At 42.1% G+C, this 21,183-nt stretch overlaps 1 non-coding gene across 1 annotated transcript; it reads right to left on the bottom strand.

The window, feature by feature from the left end:
- Positions 1 to 6,729: 6,729 nt before the first annotated feature.
- trnav-cac lies at positions 6,730 to 6,803 on the bottom strand. The gene has a single exon. It is a non-coding gene; the product is annotated as a tRNA-Val (tRNA).
- Positions 6,804 to 21,183: the final 14,380 nt, after the last annotated feature.

The following is a 21,183-nucleotide window of genomic DNA, read 5'->3' as shown; positions in this document are numbered from 1 at the left end:
TATATTATGTCATTCATTGTAAATTATTATGTTCTGTAATTCCAATGAGACCTGGAAATTCAACTAAACTTTACCCCATGAGAACATTTTTTCTTGAAATTGAAGACAATTTCTTAAATTCAATCTTAATATGGAAGCCAGTTTTCCTCGTTTTTTTAAGAACAGCTAACTTCCTAATTAAGACAGTTTTAAGACTGATTTCTGAGAAATTTCAGAGATTTTATTGAAATCTCAGTTAAGGCTGACACCATGCATTATTGGAGATGCTGTCCTTCAAATGAGATGTTAGACAGAGGTCCTGTATGGCTGGTCAGTGGATGTTAAACATCAATAGCACTGTTCAGAAAGAGAAGGGAGTTTCCCCCAGTGTCCTGGCCAGAGGATAAAATTGGTTATTCCCTTCACGGTTGTTTGCAGAACATTATTGTGCGAAAATTATCTGCCGCATTCACCTACAAATATACAGTCAGTATACTTCCAGTAAATCCAGCTTTTTAATGAAGGGGTAAACTGCTACATCAAATGCAAAGTATTATTACCGAATGGTGTACTGGAATTATTTTTCTACGGGATTGCAATGCAATGATCTATTTTGTGGGGGCTATGTTGCTGTTATCATTACAGGCCTGCCTTCCAAAGTAAACAGAACACTTGGGTGCTCCTATGACCTTTAACACACTTCATGTAACTTCAGCTGCTATGTATAAATAAAGCAAATTGAGTTAGTGGTTTCAAAGCTGGGTTCCACATCTATTCAATCCATGAGCAGGTATGATCCCTGGAATAGTTGCATTAAAGGAATATTTCCTTTTGATATTCATATCTGAGTTATTCCATAGCCAGCGTAGGTACAACAGACAGATGTATTCATACATACAGCCAGCCCCAGACAGAGAGGTGAGCCACACAGAAGGACTGCTTAAATGAAAGGAAGTGCGGATGGAAGAAAAATTAAGTCCAAAAAAGGAAACACTGTCGTAATAATCCTTTCAATTGATGTAATGCTTTAAAGTCTTAGAATTGCTCTAAAGTGTAACAGTTGTGTAATTAAGTAATAAATTATAATAATCTTTGTGTTTGATGCAGCGCCTTTCGCAGCAGGAGGACGTCTCAAAAGCGTTCACAGGATTTATTGAAAAGTGTGGTGACTGTATTTTATAGGAGGATAAGGCAGCTGATTTGCGCACAATAATGTCCCGCAATCTGAAGGGTTGGAGAACGGAACCCCAGGAGAAACTCACTTTTTTCGAATAGTACCATCGGATCTTTAATGCCCACCTGAACAGGCAGACAATGCATTACACATGACCCGAGCAGGGGGGAAATGGTGTCAGAAAAGCTGAAGGCACGGTCAAAGAGAAACACATTGGTGTGTCAGCCTGGACCACGAGCTCAAACAGCGATTTGAGATGTACTTCTGACGTGAAAGGCGCTATACAAATGCAATTTCTTGTTGCGATTTAAAAAAATGCCAGACTGATCCAATTGGCAAACCAGAGAATGGAAAATAAAGTACAGGCGAGGACGTGAAAAGTGAAAGAAATATTTGAACAAACAGATAGATGGAAATGTAATAATGAATGTTTTACAAAAATGGTACAGTATTACTCAGGTACGCAAGCCACGTTGTTCTTGAGCCAGCCTTGGAGTTGCCCTTTGACAGAAGATCAGAAACATTAAGAGACAGCTGGAGTAACTTCCAGTTAATCCCAGCTCTCTCCCAATTACATCCATTTAAAAAAAAACGGGATTAAAAGAAGATTGCTCCACTGGAATTGTCAGATCCGCTGTAAATGAACTGATGCAATCAGAGTGAGATAAGGAGGTGAGGAATTTCTAACACTGGATCCTGTTTCAAAAGAGAGTCACAGGTTCGGTTAGTCAGACTTGACTGCAGCAGCCTCGTTAACAGCAGAATTTACAGATAACGGCAAATGTCGTCAATAAGATGTCGTCCTAATTGGAATACTCCTTTAAAGGCTTGTTGTGATTTCATTGGAACTTCTGGGGATTGAAGAGCATGCAGACATGCTCAATAAAATAATTAATTCATTGTAATGTAATGCTATTCAAAAAAAAACACACTGGCCCATCCGAGTCTCTGGCTAGCCCACCCAGGATTCTGGCTAGCCGGCCAAAGGTTGAGTTGAATCATAAAATGCCATTTTATCCTCTAATAACTGATACACAGGCTGTCACTGACGAGGAAATCAACCAACTGCCGTCTCCGCCAGTGATTGACAGGGTTCTGTTACTCAAGGAAAAATCTGGTTCTGCGAAACCACTGTCAATGGCAATCATAGTGAGAAACACATTGATTTCCACCCTCCACCATCCACTCCCTTGCAATTTAACTCCTGAAGTGCCGCAGAAAATAATTGTAAACTGATCAAGCAGGTCCCAGTTGTTGTGTTCAATGTTACAATGGGTCATAACAGATACAGTGTAAGAAAATACATATACACTCGCAAAACACAGACATACAAATTCACATTTGGAAACATAACCAGTAAAATACTCCACCAGCCTAGTGATAATTGTGGGACAGTGAGAATAAGAGCCCGCCTAAAGATAGGATGCCCTTTGCTATGCCTTTATTATGTGATTGTTGACGTATGTGGAACACCCCTTTAATTGCAATGTCGTAGGAGTTGGGCACCTGGTGAGAGCAACTCTACGGCATTCAGGAAAAATTAAGAAACTAGGCTAGCACTCTAGTGCAAAGGTCCAGCTAACCTTGATCTTGCTTTCATCTGATGGCCACGTATACACACACACACACGCACACACCCTCTCTCTTTCTAGCAGCACTCTGGACTCTGAGTCAGATGAGTATGGGTTCAAACTCCACGTCAGGGACTTTGATCTCACTGTCTACGCTAACACTTCAGTGCAGCACTTGGGGTGTGCTGCATTGTCAGAGGTGCCATCCTTCTGATGAGATATCAAACCCAAGGTCCTGTCTCCCTGTTCAGGTGGACGTTAAGAGAAGGCAGTTTCTCTCTCCCTGTGTGCTGGCCAACAATCCCCCAAATAAGATTGGTCACTCACTTCGAGGCTGATTGTGGGACACTGCTGTGCATACATTGACCGCTGTGTTCACCTACAAATACAAAGTCACTACACTTTACAGTATATTCTGTGAAGGCATATTGAGACATTTTGATGACCACATAATAATGTAATCATTAATAAACCTTGCATTTGTATCACATGCAAGGATTATCATCATGTGGCCACGCTACTTAAACTGTTGAAAAAATAGCATAACTGAAACAATGTGGCTGTTTCCAGTTTCACAACTCAAGGGTATTTTGCAGTCCCTGTTGCTTTTAAACTGCGTAAAATATTTACAGAGCAGTCTGATACTCTGAGCTGAACATCACAGACTGAAGCAAAATTCAACCTAGTTCTGGTTGTTGTGAATTCCCTGGATTCGGTGCATTTTCAGTCAACAGATAGCAAGGCTACAGAAGGTTAAACCAATTTCTTGTCAAAGACAATGAGCAATGGTGGATTTTGCCGCATAAAACATAACAATATGGTGTGAGGGGCAATATCAATGATTCAGGACTTGATTTTACAGTGAAAATCTCTTCCATAGAAATTCACAGGATAGAAGAAGGCTATTTGGCCATTGTGTCTGCCCTGGTTCTTTGAAAGAGCAATCCATTTGAGGCTAATTTACCTACATTTCCCCACACTGGCAAAATACTCCTATCTATTTCCTTTTGAATGCTACTATGGATCCTGTCTTGACCACCTCACCCGGCAGGGCATTACACATCGGAACAGCCCTCTGTATAAAATAATCTCTCCAAATCCCCTCCTTTGCTCATTCAATAAAATAACACACTTTAGTCACTGCCTCACCAGCGTGCGTGAACTGAATTGGGAAGTAAAGTGTTAATCTCACTCAGAGAGGACACTGTGGATGGCTGAGGTGGAAATGTTCACAGAATCCTACAGCACAGGAGGAGGCCATTTGGCCCATCATGCCTGTGCCGGCTCTTTGAAAGAGCTATCCAACTAGTCCCACTCCCCCGCTTTTTCCCAAATATTTTTCTTTTCAAATAAATAGCACAGTGAGGGTGGAACTGGGGTTGAGGAAGGTGATGTTCTCAGATGGAGACTTCTGCTCTGTGTTTAACCGTGCTATCCTTAGACAAGTATTGAAAAACCTATAATAAACCTATAATAAAATCATCCTTGCATTTGATATAGTGCTTTTCACATCTTATAGATGTCTCAAAGCGCTTCACAGAATATGCTGTCAATCTACCTTCATAACTACAACCCATTTTCCCAGATATAATCCACGTGAACCTAGGTTTTCTCATTCTCAAGGCTTTGGGTGTCAAATTTGTACACGGTGCCCAGAATTGACTACAGCACTGTACTAGTGTCAGAATATAACATACAATAGCTCGCTTATTTCTGGATTCAGTGAAACAATATAGATCAGACCATACAATCCCATTGGCCATCTTTATAATCTCTTTGTCTGTACCTGCACCTTTTAAAGAGCCATCGCTTACCTAGAAAATACACAGTCACTACACTTAACAGTGAAAATCCTGCAAAGCGCTTTGAGACATTTTGACAATGTGACGAGATGTTATATCATATTGCAAGAAAATTAATAAATTGAGGAATTATGTGGTGAAAACGTTGGTATTTCCTAACCGATTCAATGTGATAATTATCGCTTTGAATCAGTTCTGAAATGTTGCAAAATTACTCCGTGTGTATATGCACCCTTAGATCGCTCTGTTCCATGTAATCAGTAAGGTTTTTTTTTACTATTTAGGGGATGCTATCTTTGTTTTATTATTTTTTTGAAAAAATGCACTGCTTCACAATACGGAGGGCAAAGAGTCGACAGTCTGCGTATAATGATCACACAGATTTATTCATTGCATTTTCTAACAAAGGTAGCAATCTTGACTGTCTGAAATGGAAATCTAGACCTGACGCAAGGAAAAAAATAGCACTGCCTGGGAAAGTAATAAAACAAAGTTGTTTACTCAGAAAAAACATATAAGGTTTTTTGGTTAAATTAATATATCTCTTGCTTTTCCAAACAACTGGCTGTGGATCTTTGGAAAGTCCATTGCTCAGTGTATTCTCTATAGTGTGCAGTGATACATGAGGTTGCTTTACAGCCAGGAGCTGCCTGCAAACCATGCAGACTTGCCTTAAGGAACTATCCACCAAACGAACTGTTGGTTTATAATAATAATAATCTTACATTTGATATAGTGCTTTATCGTGTTGTTGGGATGTCTCAAAGATAAACTATAAAGTGGATTGACTCTATTTTATGGGCGAAATGCGGCAGCCCATTGCCAACAGCCATGAAGTGAATGACCAATTTTTATTTGGGAGGGCTTCTGAAACCCACCATGGAGCCGTGACATTCCATTCTTTGATCCCAGCCAATACGGAGTGAAAATTGTCGTGTAATGTGTGAATCCAAGCTGTACACTGTAGCGGATATTCCAAACATACTTTGGACACTCTTTGAGATGGGTAATTATTGTCTTCCACCAAAATCCTCTAGATGGAAAATCCTCATGTGAACATTACAACACAGTGTAGATTAAGGGCTTTGCATCTCCTTGCTTGCACTGGTTTACTTCATCTTCCCAGATGACTCATTACCCTCTCTGTCAAGCTCCTAATCAGTGATGGGTTCTGGGCGCAGCTCTGAATATCTTCTTTGGCAATATGACCAAAGGTATTCTCGTGCCTCACCTGAAGGCATTGACTTGTACTTGACCACGGTTTCACAGGCATCAATAATTGGGCAGTGAGTGTTCATCTCAGCTGTAGGCAAACCCGTCATCAAAGTTCCATGCTCCTGCACTCAGTTTCCAGCAGGGCATTACTGGATAGTTCAAGTGTGAGGACCTTGGCTGATTTGTCCTTTCCCTAACCCTGGAACTATGAGTTCAATTGGGACAACTGAGACCACTGTAGATCAGGGTTCAAATCCGTCGTCTTCCGGTCCGAATAATTTAACTGAACAAACCCACTGAATAATCCAGATTGGCAGATTGTTGGCAGAAGAACCACAATATTAGTGATTTGCCAACTGAAGCAGCAGCACATGGCGTTTTTATTAAATATATGAACGACCATGAGGGATATTTATGTTAATTGAGTAAATAGCAGGAAGTGCTTCCTGTCAGCGTTTATCAAAGTGATCTTGCTAATTGCACCCTGAAGGATTTACCAAGGTGACAATGGCAGTTACCCGCCTTCTACTCAAATGCGGAGTCAGAATCTGCACCTGAGTTTTGCCTCTCGTTGGTTCCTTGAGATGCGAACTGGTTTTGTGAATAGATCTGTACGGGTGCGGGCATTGGATGAAGACAGGGTCAAGCTTTGATTCTACATCGCCCCATCTTTTCTCTTGTTAGGGGGAATCCATTACAAGGGGGCATGGGCCTTAAAAAAAAGAACCAGGACCAATAGAACTGAGGTCAAGCAGCGTATCTTCACAGAGGATTGTGGAGATGTGGAACATGCTGCTCAGAAATTCAGGGAAATGGAATCAGTAGGGATGTTTAAAAGAGAGAAAGACAGAGACTTGGCTGTTAGAGATATTAAGGGAAGGAGCAGGGAACTTGGATTGAAAGATCTGCTAAAATCTGTTAAACTGATGGAATATACTTGTTGGGCTGAATGGCCTCCTCCTGTTCCAGAATAATCTTGCCCAACGTTTTGTCCTGCCTGGGAATCGAACCCAGGTCCTCTCACTCGTGAGGCGAGTGCTCTAACCACTGAGCTACAGGACCATTTGGGGGAGTGAAGGAGCCTGGCTGATGTACAAAGAGGGGCTTAATGACAGCCCATTGAATATTTGTTCATCTCAAGTCAGCTTTTAATCCCTAAACCCTCCAATACTGTTCTCGAGCAGATAGACATCAAAGTTTTATCCAGTATTTGTTGCCTGGGGAAAGAAACATTGGATGTTCCTTCTGAAACTGCAAGATTTAATTTAATTAACTAATAGACTTTTAAAAAAAAACAAAGCACCAGGAAAGTCTCTCCTTCTCTCTCTCTGGTGCTCGAGTCGCATTCAAACCAGCCAAACATTTATTTTTCAAACACAATTTGAAGCTCCAGATTAATGATTTGCTCAAGGCTTCTTGCTTTCGGAGATAAACAGCATCCTAATGATTGAGGACCCAGAATCCCTTTTGCCTGGATCAATACCCAGCAGGATTTTCCACTCTCCTTTAATTGTAAAGATTTCCTTTAAAAAAAGGACAAGAAATATGTCCAAAACATAGCAATACATTGTAATCTGGCACAACGCATTTTGCACAGTGTTTTACTGCCTGTTTTGTGTTCTTTACTGCCTTCCAATTACAAGTAAATGGCAGCGCCCTGTTCCGGGATCAATAGACATCATTATAAAAATGGCCAAGTGGACTCCGAGAGGAAATGCCGTGTAACAATGTGAGGAAGACTCCACTGACATCAATCTTGTCACCGCTGTCAATCACACCGACAAGGGAACAGGTTTAGGATTAAAAGAATTGCTTCTATAAATAATTTGGTATCGCACCTATCCGTCCATTTGCCACACAGAATCAATAGAGCAGAAATACCGCAGCCAGGTTGATACTGTTTCTCCTCTGCTCCGCTCGCCAGTCTCGCTTTGTTCAACTGGTTGGTTGTGGTCTGACCAGCTCCAGGGTTATTATAGTTAGCCAGCAAACAAAGGCAACATTCGCCATCACTTCTTCTTATAATAATAATCCTTGCATTTGATCTAGTGCCTTATCACGTCTGCAAGACGTCTCAAAGCGCTTCACACAGAATATACTGTAAAGTGAATCGACTGTATATTTTGTGGGCGAAACGCGGCAGCCAATTGCGCACAGCAGCGTCCCACAAACAGTCGTGGGTGGAGTGACCAAATTATTATTGTTATGTTTTTCTTTTGGAAGGGATTATAGTCAAACTGTCATCAAATTTACTGGTGTTAGAATAATAAGACGAGGGTTTTTTAAGCTTACATGTGCTGCTGCACATTCAGTGCCTCTTCATTGCAGTTGTTCCACAGTGATCCTTTTTGATCTCTTCATCTCCTCTCGTCTCCTGACCTTTTATACGGCCACTTGTTACCTGAGAAATACTTTGAAATATTTAACATTTTCTTGTTAAAATGCCGAAAAAACAGTGGCTGAAAACAGAAGCATCTTTCTTTTTCTCTTGTTCTTTCTTTCGTTCTTCCTTTCATTTTTTTTCTTTTGTTGTTCCTTTCTTTAATTCTTTCTTTCTTGCAGATAATAATCCTTGCATTTGATATGATAATAATAATAATAATCCTTGCATTTGATATAGCGCTTTTCACGTCAGGAGGACGTCCCAAAGCCTTCACAGAACACACTGTAAAGTGAATTGACTGTATATTTGTGGGCGAACGCGGCAGCCAATTGCGCACAGCAATGTCCCACAAACAGTCGTGGATTGAAAATGACCAATTTATTATTGTTTTGTTTTGGAGGGATTATTATTAGGCTCTGTGTGGAGTAAGGAAACTTGCCCAAGGTTTCGCCCTCTGCCTGGAATTGAACTCAGGTCTCTCGCTTGCAAAGCGAGTGCTAACCACTGAGCTGCAGGACTCCAAATATAGCGCCTTATCACGTTTTAGGGACGTCTCAAAGCGCTTCACAGAATATGCTGTAAAGTGAATTGACTGTACATTTTGTGGGAGAAACGCGGTAGCCAATTGCGCACAGCAGCGTCCAGATGTGCGAGAATGGTGCGAGAATGGTTACCTTTTAACCCCATGTGCGTCAAGCTCAGACTAAATGTGGCACTGAGAATGCACTTCACCGGGCATGAGCAAATGGTTCCTTATGATCTTTGCATTCAACATACCACTTTATCACATTGTCAAGATAACTCAAAAGCTTGAAGGGATTTTACGGTAGAGCGTAGGGCTTGTTTTGGAGGCAAAGCACGGCAGCTAATTTGTGCACAGCAGTGTCCAACAAGTGAAGTGAATGGTCAATTTTATTTGGGGGATTGTCGGCCAGGACACTGGGAAAAACATCCTTCTCTTTTCAAATAGTGTCATAAGATCTTTAACGTCCACCTGAACAGACAGACCAGGAGAAACTTGGTAAGTGTTATGAAAGTTCGATGAAGAATTAATTAGGGTGAAAACACAGCATGTTAGACTTAGCAACAGTTGTGCAGACAGTCATCTGGGAATTATTTGTGATGTGAAAGTTCTCTTGCTTCCACATCCTTTGTTTTGTTCAACATAGATTGCCCCAATCCCAACCACCATCTTTTCCATTGTTAATCGCATCCAAGCTCATATCAATGGAATTAAAAGCAAAGTGACCTGAGAAAGAAATTGCATTTTTATGGCATTTTAGCAGATGAAAATGCTTTACAACAATTAGTGGTTGCTTTCCAGGCAGCAGTCATTCAGCACACAGCGAGCAAGGGCTCACTGAGGCAAAGGACCAATTTTATCTGGAGAAGTGTTGGCCAGAATACTGGGAGAGCCTCCTTTGTCTTTGTAAATAGTGCCATGGGACTACACCCAGCTAAAGGAGGGCCAGATAGGTCTTTAGTTCATCCGAAAACCTGCATCTCCGACAATGCAGCCATTCCCCCGAGCACTGCTCTGGGATGTCAGCCTGGAATATGAGCTCAAACCCTGATGTGGGGTTTTGAACCTGCAACTTTCTGACCAGAGTTTACCAACTCAGCCAGATGGACCCAATCAATCTATCAACCAGAATCGATCCAGTAAAGCAACTGAATCGCGTGGGCTCTATTTTGCTCGGAGTGCTGACACTAGTGATCTTTTACTTATCCAATTATAATGGGATTTCTGCAAGTCCGATCCAATAGCCTTGTGGTAAATCATCACTCCCTGCAATACGAGGTGATACCCAGGAGACTTTAGGTTCAAATTCCAGTCAAGTGAGGCAGCTACAATTGACCTTGGTGCCCGAGAAACCGGAAAATCAGCCCCCATCCACTGATCACCTCCCAACTGGACTTCTCAAATGCCCTCTTTGCCGGTCTCCCCAGCTCCACCATGCACAGGATCCAACTGATCCAAAACTCCGCCGCCCGCATACTCACCCACACTGAGCTCCGTACTCCCATCACACCAGTTCTAGCCAAGCTCCACTGTCTCCCCATCACCAAACAAGTCAATTTCAAGATCCTCACACTCATTTACAAATCCCTTCATGCCCTGGTACCTCACTACCTCTCCGACCTGCTTACCCCCAATCCAAAACCCAATGCCTCCGCTCGACTGGCTACAGCCTTCTGCATAGCCCCCAGGCCCTTCGTTCTATTCGACCATTGGTGGCTGCACTTTCAGCCACTAAGCCCCGAAACTCTGGAATACTCTTCCTCTATCCCTTCGGCTTGCCCCTTCCTTTTGACTGTGCCTCCCCCTCCCCACCCTGGCTCGGAGTCGTGCTCCGCCACTGTCAAGCGCTCCGGGAAGCTATCCTACATGAGGAGCACAATATAAATGCAAGTTGTTGTTGTTGTCAACAATCCCCCACCCCTGGTCATAATGTAGAGGTTCTTCGCCCTACCACTACCTCTAGAAGTTTAGATGTTGCGTGGGAGAAGGTTCGGCTTAGCTTTGAACGCCAAGACTCATGTCATGCATTGAGCTTTTCTCTCTGGAGATGAGATGATTGAGCGAGGGAGAGAGGGTGGTGGGGATGCCTGATAGTGTGGGTTCATCTTATAAAGGATTCAGTAGGTTGGAAATTAATAGGTTGTTTCCAGTTGATTGTGAGTCCAAAAGGCGGGGGGATAATTATAAGCTAGCCAGAGACAGATCTACCAGTGAGTTTAGGAGGAACTTTCTGAGACTGAGTGTGGTGAAAATGTGGAACTAAAGCTGTGGTTGAAGTATGAATATATAGAAGAGAAAACGCGATGTATATGTGAGGGAAATGGAGGGGTACAGGAGTGGGGAATAGGAAGGGTGGGTGCTAGCCTAGAAAATACAGCCAATTCCCTTTACAGTATTTGCTGCAAAGCGCTTTGAGACATCTCGACAACGTCATAAGGCACTATATCAAACGTAAGCAGTATTATTATTAATTCAGAAAGTGTGTTGACAAAGCAACTTAGACGATTAAATCAAAAGCGTTCAGTTTGAAAAGAATCATAAATAGTTCTGAAAATTCTCTCGCTTGCCAGCAAAACCAAGTCGCAAACGAGACACGACATGTCAGTGGGACGTCCTACCGGTTAAAATATTCCGGAACGAAATAAGCAAGTACCCTTGGAGTGATTGACACACGCCTGAAACAACCTGCCATTCACGAGAGAGAGAGAGAGACTCGCTGATTTACAAGCAGTCGGAGGGTGGGCGGGTGGGCAGGCGGTCTTCAACTCAGCTGACAGACAACTGATTTCAGATTGATTTGCCGTTTTGCATTTTCTTTTCTCCATATAAACTGCTGGGAGGGAGGGAGGGAGGGAGTGAGTGTGTATGTGTGTCGGGGGGGTGGAACAGGAATGGAAATTAAAATCAGGAGCCAGAACATCTTTAAATGTAGTCCACACCAGGCTGCTAACATTAATGCTTACTTGTATGCATGGATATTGATGTTTTTTTCCCCTCACTCTCTGCAATTAATAAGCAATCTTTCTTTGCTAGCCCTTTTAAATCTATTATGTGCCAGGCTTAATGAAAGCTATGGCATTGACATTCTTGTAAAAAATAGCAATAATTTCTAATAAACCAACAGCCATTATTGTGACAGCGATCAGCGCAATCAATAAACAGCAGCTGGCAAAAAACTGCAGCAGTTCAGAGACTCCTTGTGCACTGTGTATGCTCCACAGTAATTCTTCACCGTGGCTCAGTATCGCAACAAAACATCTTGCATTTATATAGCGCCCCTCATGCAGGCAGGGTCCCGGAGCATTTAGTTCAGGGGGTTTAAGGCACGATTGGGCACTTGAGAAGACAGTCTTCAACGGCCAGTGTGCGAGCCCAGATCTTTCTGTCCCCCGGTAGCCATCGCTCTGCGTTAAAGAGAAGCTTTGTTCAGACGTGTTTGCCTATCGCCAGACACTGCTGAGATGGACGATTCCCATCTGCACATTTGTAAGGCAGTCTCCACTCACTATGTGACACACATTCCATCCCAGTCTCACACTCTAGAAGCCACAAACACCTGCTTCTGAGGGGAATATTACAGAGAAAGTCAATGCCTGGTGGCTGTAGCTCCCCCTTTCCTGATCCAGAGAGCCAGCCTGTCCTCTTCCGTCTGCTGCTCTACCATGCTCTCTCTTTCTCACTTGTGTTCATTAAACTGACAGATGACATTGCAGCAAGGCACCATTCCCTAGCAGGACATCGCTAAACCCACCCTTTGTCAAGTATCCTACAAGCTAGTGACAGGGTTGATTTGCCCCTGCTTTGAACCGATGATGTACTTTGACGCTGGCTTCAAGGATCCCTCCCCCCCACTGCCCCCATCCCCACACACACACACACTTCAGGATGACATTTTGACATGGATCCTATTATGTGCACCAGGTCAAAGGAGAAAATAACCAGACTGTCTCAAAAGAGAAATGGCTAATACTAGTCACTGCATTTGATACAGCGCCTTATCATGTCATCAGGCTATCTCAGAGCACTTCACAGGATCTTTACTGTGAAGTGTAATGACTGCATCATTTGTAGGCAAATGTGCCAGCACAGCAAAGTCCCACAAACAGCAAATGAATAATATAAGTAATAATAATCCTTCCACCACGTCACCTCTAGGCTTGATTACGGGAACTTCCTCCTCATCGGCCTTCCCAACTCTTCCCTTCACAAGTTGCAGATCATCCAAAACTCTGCAGCTCGTGTACTCTCACGCACCAGGCGCCGTGACCCCATCACTCCCACACTCGCCCAACTCCACTGGCTCCCCATCCCCCAGAGGATCGAGTTCAAGATCCTCGTCCTCACCTTTAAGGCCATCCATGGCCTTGCCCCCTCCTACCTCTCTGACCTGCTGACTCCCTATCAACCTGTCCGCTCCCCCTGTTCAGCGGGCTCCGGCCTGTTTCATGTCTTCCGCCCGACCGCTCTACCATCGGTGGCCGGGCTTTCAGCCTCTCTGTCCCCACACTCTGGAACTCCATCCCACGGTCCCTTCGCCTCGCTTCCTCCCTTGCCTTCTTCAAGGCCGGTCTCAAGACCCTTCTCTTCGACCGTGCCTTTGGTCGCCCTCCCACCTCTCTCTCTTCCCTTCCCCCTACACCACCCCTCCCCCATGCTTGGGCCCTGACACCTAACTGTTCAGCGCTTTGGGACGTCCTCCCAACGTGAAAGGCGCTCTATAAATGTAATTTTGTTGTTGTTGTTGAGACATCTCAAAGCGCTTCACAGAATATACTGTAAAATGAATTGATTGTATGTCTGTGGGTGAAACTTTGCAGCCAATAGCGCACAGCAGTGTCCCACAAACAGTCGTGGATTGAAGTGACCAATTTATTAATTTTTTTTGAGGAATTATTATCAGGCGTGTGGAGTAAGGAAACTTGCCCAAGATTTCGCCTGCGGGGAATCGAACCCAGGTCTCTCGCTTGCGAGGCGAGTGCTCTAACCACTGAGCTACAGGACTCTACGTGCATTTGTATAGCGTTTTTCACATCGGGAGGACATCACAAGGTGCTGGAAACAGTCAAGAAGAGAGGAGATATTATTTTTGAATAGTGCAAGGGGATCTTTAACATCCTCCTGAACAGGCAGACAGGACCTTGGTTTAATATCTTATCTGATGGATGGCGCCTCCAAGCACTGCATTAGAGTGCCTGAGTGTACGAGTTGGCTCGAAACACATTCACATGTTATCTGGTTGGGTTCATTCCATTCCATACAATCTTTCTCGGGTGACAATTGTTTGTTATGACTCCAGGGAAGCAGCAGTCCATGAAGGGAAGGAGTCCAGGTCTAAACCGCGGAGATGTGGGAAGACATGAATATTCAGAGGAATTTTAATTTCCATTGGGGATCAGGGTATCTCAATACACAGCTTTCCCTCAGGTCATAGATTGGTTGGAGTGAACTCCATGTTAGCTTGTGAATACACTGTGAATAGATAGTAGAAGACTTCACAGTGAATACGAAAGTGCTGACCAGGAATTGCAGCTGGTCAAGGTTTTAGGAACCCCAGCTACTGAGTTATAATGGGGCTCCACGAACTGGTTAAAAAAAACAAATAGACTATCTGGGCTCAAACTCCCAACATGCGGCTTCAACCAACAACGTCTGGCTCAGAAGAGAGCGAGAATTACCGACCGAGCCAAGCTGACATCCAAGCACTCAGGGAGCTCTGCATTGTTGGTAATGACGCCCATCAGAGATGTTAAACTGAGGTCTCGTCTGCCTGTTCAGAGAAAACCACGGAGATGTGGGAAGTTTTGAAGGGAGTTTTGCCTGGTGGCCTGCCCAACAAATCTTGAGATATGTTGTTATTTCGCTTTGGCTTTGGCTGCTTGTGGAATCTTACTGTGTGCAAATTGGCTGTCGTGTTTGCCTTCAAATACTAATTCATTACACTTGACAGCAATTAGCTGTGAGATGTTTCAACATTATAGGCACTGTCTCAAAAGCAAGGGATCTTATTATAATATTATTAATTTGAGAGGTTAAACTGATTCATTTTGTTATAAAATGCCATAATTATTATTGTAAAATGATTCTCCACATCGACGTACTATATTTGAAGAACATTGAGGACAAAGAGAACGCCGGTTTCTGACTGTTTAAATACAATGCAAATACACATAGGCATTAGCCTGGCTCGGTTGACTGTGCCTTTGAGTTAGAACATTGTGGGTTCAAGCCCCATGTAGGGACTTTGAGCTCACAGTCTAGTCTGACACTCCATTACAGTACTGGGCAAGCAAAGCATTATCAGAGTCCTTTAAAACTGATCTGTTGTCGGTGACTGTTTGGGTGGATGTTAGTGATCCTGTGGAACTATTTGAAAAGAGAAGCAAGTTTCTCCTAGTGACCTGGCAAAATGATCTTCAAACCAATGAAAATGGATCATTCAATTCATGGCTGTTTGCGGGACATTGCAAATTGCTTTCTGTGTTTGCCTACAAAATACACTACATTTTACAGTAAATCCTGTGAAGTGTGCTTTAAGACATCTCAACAACATGATGAGGTGCTATATCATTACAAGGATTATTATTAATGCATTGACATCATTATTAATTTCTTCTACATCAATTTTATTTAAGAGATTAATTGGAACCAACGTAAGGAAGCTTGCAAAGGTTTAGGGTTTAAAGTTTATGAGGATTTTATTGGAGGGGTTAAGATCTTAAGGCACTCTGGTATGGTAATGATGCATCTTGGTTAGGCTCATGATTTTGGAATTAGAAATCATTGTAGAGAAGGGTAACAGTACAATTTAACCCCACTCATTAAGTCAGATCTGTAGAAATACAATTCAATCATAAACGGTAACCTGTTAAAATATCTATAGTATCTGTCTTCAACATAGTCCTTGCTTTTCTGAACATTCCTCTTTTGTTCCTTCTAAGCTCCAAATATTCCATCCATCCTGGCTACATTTTGAGCAGCACAAAACTCGCTGCAAAGTCTCCAACTCTTAAGTCATTTGTTCCCAGCACTTGAGGACTGTAATTTCTTCCCTCCTAACAATCTACACACTCTTAAACACATGCTTTGCGTCACCAAACCACTCTTACTTGATTTCTATTGATTTCCTGTCTCCTCTTTTTAACCCTTGGTGTGTCTCCCACAAAGGCTATTTTTTTTCTATCTTGCTTTGAACAACGTAGATCAAAGTTAAGCAGTATTTCACTCAATCACTCTTGACACCAATCAGTCAGGGGCTCTAAATGTCACCTAATCTCAGCCTGTCTTTAAGAGAAAGCACATGACGGTGGAAACATTGTCTAAATTTGGAAGACGGATGCTTTTTAAGAACTGAGGGAAGGTGGCTTCAAAATTAGGAGTGATACAAAGAATTTTCCACAATTCTACGCAATTTACAGTTCCAAGACAAGGGCTGTTGTATCTTATTTAATGCGGTTAAAAAAATGGCCTTTCCCTACCACGCCCGCCTTTGAAATCTTTGAGCTGCGGCCATGATTTTGCGTTCACCTGCAAAATGCACAGTGACTACACTTTATTGAGTTCATTATTTCGTGCAATAATTTAATGTATTTAATTTGATTATGTTTATTTTATTTAATAATTAGAATTATTTTATTTAAGTTATTGATTTAATCGAGTGAAGCTCTTTGAGATGTCCCCCTGATGTGAAAGGCACCATATCAAATTCTAGGACTTTTCATATTATTATTATTGCTTTCGGATTCATGCAATTTTTTTGTTTTAAAAGGATTCGGACACATAATAATTTTAAGGCAAAGTTTTGTGACCTTTTCTCCAGAACTCTTTATCATTTTACTGCAGCCCAATACTTGACAAGCTTTGCCTGTCTTTCAGTACCAAATCGATGTGGGGTATGACAGCTTCCAGCGCAGAGTGTCACCGAGATGTTGCTCAGTGCCTTCGAGAAGCAAGCAGTTAGTTCAAAAAAAAATGACAACGCTAATTTTGAATCTTGGCAGCATTAAGACCACGTTATAATGTGCAAACAGAAAGGGGTTGACTTTGTTTAATTGCGGAGAAGTTTTTGATAGCCAGTACACAAAAATCTTTAAGGCAGACGATACCATTGTGAGCCTCTGTAGCACGCCAGTAAATTACTATCGAACTGCTATTGATTTTTGACTTTACTGAACTTAGATGGCCGTGACAGGCTGGCTTAGGTGAAAATAAATGTATGACAGGTTTGGACAGAAATGGAAAAAATTCTATGAAATATATGAACACATCACAAGTTTATCACTGATGTGGAGATGAGAGATATTATCGCTAGTGCAATCAAAGAAACCGTTCCCTTTGTTTGCTGGGGCTGAGCTATAATATGTCAAATCTATTGGTAATAAAACTGCCATATATTACGGGTGAAATGTCACAATGTTTTCAGTTGTTGTGTGGATCGGTGTTTTATTGTTATTTTACTGATATTTGTTCGAGCTTGTTAAGGTGAAAGATAACCGTACAGGAGTATATGTGGGTTTTTTTTCCACTTTGCATGCAATCCCATTGCGACTCACTGAAGTAGAGATCCCATCTTTTCACAGTAACAGCCTTACCTCCTTCCCATTACATTGACCTGCTTCTTAAATGAGTCTAGTGTCCTGGCCGCAAACATCCTTCCTCTTAACGCATTCCAACTGTCGATTGTGCTTTGGGTAAAGAACTATCTTCTGGTGTCTGTTTGATACTTGGCCTTTGCAATCCAGAATCTGTGTCCTCTTGTCTTGCTGGCTTGGCGTATCTGAAAGTAATGTTCGAGGCTTATTTTCTCTATCCTGTTAAGCCTCGTATAAAATCCCCTCTCAGATGCCTTTTGGTTGAGGCCTTAGCTTATCTAGTTGTTCCTCATACTTCATCTCTCTAACACTGTGATCAGCCTCATTGCTGAACTCTCCTCTGCACTGTCTCTAGGGCTTTATATAGTTATGACAATAATTGCATCTTACTCTCCAACTGAGGCCTAACCACAACCCTCTATAGCAGTGGTGGCCAACAAAATACGTTTTTCTTGATTGAATATTTCTTGATTAGGGAGGAAAGGTGGGTAAATGTGGAATCCTGTAGCGTATTGGTTAGAGTACTTGCCTCGTAAGCGAGAGGTCCTGAGTTTGATTCCCCGACGAGGCAAAACCATAGGCACAAACAATGGTGGATTGAGTGACCAAATTATTATTATTATTTATTTTTGGAAGCGGTTATTACCCCCGGGAAAAGCGATCCGCCGAGTTCCTACTTACTGCTAGGTAAACAGAGGCATGTGGAGCAAGGAATATTGCCCAACGTTTCCTAACAAAGGCTTTCATAAGCAATCAGAAATTGAAATGTGCGTATTGCGAATCAGGATAGTGACACCTTACATTATAAATGAAACAAACGGCAGCAAATTGAGTTGCTGGGGACAATCTAGATTGGGTCCTTTTGCTTCTTTGATTGTTTGAAGTATGATTTGTCCTCCTAACTAAACCCATCAAAGCCACCCAGCAGAGAGAAAGAATACTGTAATTACTTTCTGTGAATAGCTGACCTAATGAGCCTAGAAAATAAATATCCCTGAAGGGTAAATGGAATCAACGCAGAAACAGTTTTCAAAGATTCCTTGTCACTAATTATGGCTCATGACCAAGCATGGAAATGTCTAATTATCTTATAACTAACTGTAATCCTTGCATCTGCCTCTTCTGTTAAAGAGACAAACTCCGCTTTTGTTTGGTTTTACTAATGATTCAAAACACGGAGGCTTTGAGTAAGGACTTTTTGTGATTATCAAAAGAGTGAGATGTCCGCTCCACCGTTTGACCTGCTCTGAAGGCCGATGCCAAGACCTCACAGGTCAGCGGAACTGCACAGTGGACGCAAAGTGAAAGCTCTCTCCTACACTTCACTGTGGGTGATGATTCCATTCCTCACAGGAATCTTCCAGAGGGAGAATTCTCGATGGCTAAGCAGTGGTTTGGGGCTTTGTGCTCATTGCCCCCAGAGGAGAGCAGAGAGGGAAGACTTTCATCCCATCTGTCTTGAGCTGCATTTAAATCCAAGTCCTAGAGGTAAAAGAATTGTGTTTTCAAACATTTTGCCACCCAGTTTTCAAGAACAAAGCGTTAAAATGTATTAGAATTAACGTTCATTGACCTTACCCCTATAACATCCCTAAAGGTTCTTTTATGAAGTAAAAGTGAGCACACATTTTCTTTTGATGTTTTCCCAAGATAAAAAGCTCCAGTTGTGAAAAGAGATATCCATTGCAACATTACATTACATCTGCAAAAGAAACAAAAATGATTGCATTTTAGTCATGAGGCGCCAGATTGCTGGCACATTGTGCCCGAATATTGGTTTTGTACTTGAGACGAGATTGAATTAAATTTATAAATCAGAATGATCCAAGTCAGGCCATTGCATGATTATTTCCAAGTATCCAAAGTTTTGCCTAGTTTAGACCACTCTGAAATTAGTTAGATTTCCTCCTTTTATTTATTTTTTGTGTGGGGGAAAAATGTTCTGCACACGTTATATATCGGTGCAGAAATGAACCCGTGTTCTCTGTTAGCCCTGCAGGCTGACATATTTGGTTGTATTATCAGGATCACACTCAGCTTCACAGCTCGGAAACTAAAGGCAGAACAAACTCATATTGATCGTGACCTTTACATTTTAACCCTTAAACCGCGAAGTGGTACACGGAACACCCTGCTGAGCTCGAAATTAGGTGTCAAATTGGAAAACTCTTTTCTGCAATCCTTAGTAAGATCTGGCTTTCAGATCGAGACCAAATCCAAGCTTTTTCCACAATTAATAATATGGTAATAATTATCATATAAATTATATCATAATTATGATAATAATACTTGCATTTGATTTAGGGCCTTATCGCGTTATTATTGTTTCAAACTGCGTCACAAAATTTACTGTGAAGTGTTGCACCTGCGTATTTGTAGGTGAGTGATTCTTTTGAGAACTCCCACCCCTACCCCCCGCCAAAAAAACTTTAATTTTAAGGCCAATTTTAAGAATTGTTCAAAATTTGTACTTCTAAGGAGGCACGTGCAAGAGTTTGTGGTGAATGAATCACAATGGTACAATAATGATAATCCTTGCAATTGTTATAGCGCCTTATCATACTGTTGAAACGTCTCGAAGCTCTTCGCAGAATGTACTGTAAAGTGAATTGACTGCATGTTGAAACACGGCAGCCAATTGTGCATAGCAGAATCCCATAAAATTGGGACGTCCTCTCGACGTGAAAAGCGCTATATCAAATGCAAGGATTATTATTATTATTATTATAAACAGTCGTGGAACCTCCGTGCTTTATCCCCAGAAAGCAGTCCGCTAATTGACTAACAGCCGGGTTCCTGCTTACTGCAAGGTGAAGAGGCATGTGGAGTAAGATTTTGCCCTGCCAAGGAATCAAACGCAGATCCTCTTGCTTGCGAGACGAGTTTGACTGAGTTTGCAACTTGACCTTTGACTGCTTGATATCATTGTTGGGTGTAAAGTGGACCAATATTTTATCACACAGCAGCATAAAGCCCTCTAGTTGTTGGGCCCATTTTCCCTTATCTTTATACTCCATAAAGAACTGATTAGCCATTCTAATAGTGAAACCAACTCCATTTTATAGAAATCCAATTAACGTTTCTGGTTTAAAAGTGTTTCCATCCTAACTTTAAATCTAAAAATCTATTTGCCCCTCACCCCAATGACAAAGAGCAGGCCCTGAGTTAGGAATTTCTGCGCGCTGTTTAATTAAGGCTTGATTGTTTTCTACCTCTAATTGGATGAAACACAAGAAATGGATGAATTTGAAAGACCATTTGGCTCAAAGTTTCACATCCTCAAACTGCCCTCGACTGCAATAAACCCAATACGTGGAGATCGCTCTTTCTAAACTCCAACCAAATCCCAGACTGCAGTGAGGACTACAGGAACCTAGTTAGCAGGTGACAAGAGTAGTTCATTATTGCAGAAAGGCTGGATTCGATATTACAAATAATAATCCTTGTAGTTGATGCAGCACCTATCACTTCGGGATGATGTCAATCAAAGTGCTTCACAGGGTGTACTGTAAGGTCCAGTGACTCTGTATTTTGAAGCCAATTTGCACACAGCAATGTCCCACAAACAGCTGTGAATTGAATGACCAGATATATCTGGGGGAATGTTGACCAGAAAACTTCCCCCTCTTTTCGAGCAGTGCCATGGGATGTTTAACGTCCATCCGAACAGGAAAATGGGATGTTGTTTTAACGTTTCATCTGAAGGATAGCATCTCTGACAACACAGCATCACCCCACCCACCCCTCCCCTCGTACCGCATTGGATGGTCAGCCTAATTTATGCGACAAATTGGCAAACATTCTTCCATTAGGAACTATTCAGTACCAGTCCTTCTCTGAATGCCTTTCTTGCTAACTCTTTCTCTGCATTTCTGTCTCACTCTGTCTTGTCGGAGGTGTTGTCCTTCAGATGAAACGTTAAAACGAGATCCAGTCTGCATGTTCAGG

Source organism: Callorhinchus milii, unplaced genomic scaffold, assembly GCF_018977255.1.
Source record: "Callorhinchus milii isolate IMCB2004 unplaced genomic scaffold, IMCB_Cmil_1.0 Scaffold22, whole genome shotgun sequence".
In the NCBI taxonomy this organism is placed as follows: domain Eukaryota; kingdom Metazoa; phylum Chordata; class Chondrichthyes; order Chimaeriformes; family Callorhinchidae; genus Callorhinchus; species Callorhinchus milii.
The sequence above is the reverse complement of the archived record's forward strand: the minus strand, read 5'-3'. Positions and strand labels throughout refer to the sequence as shown.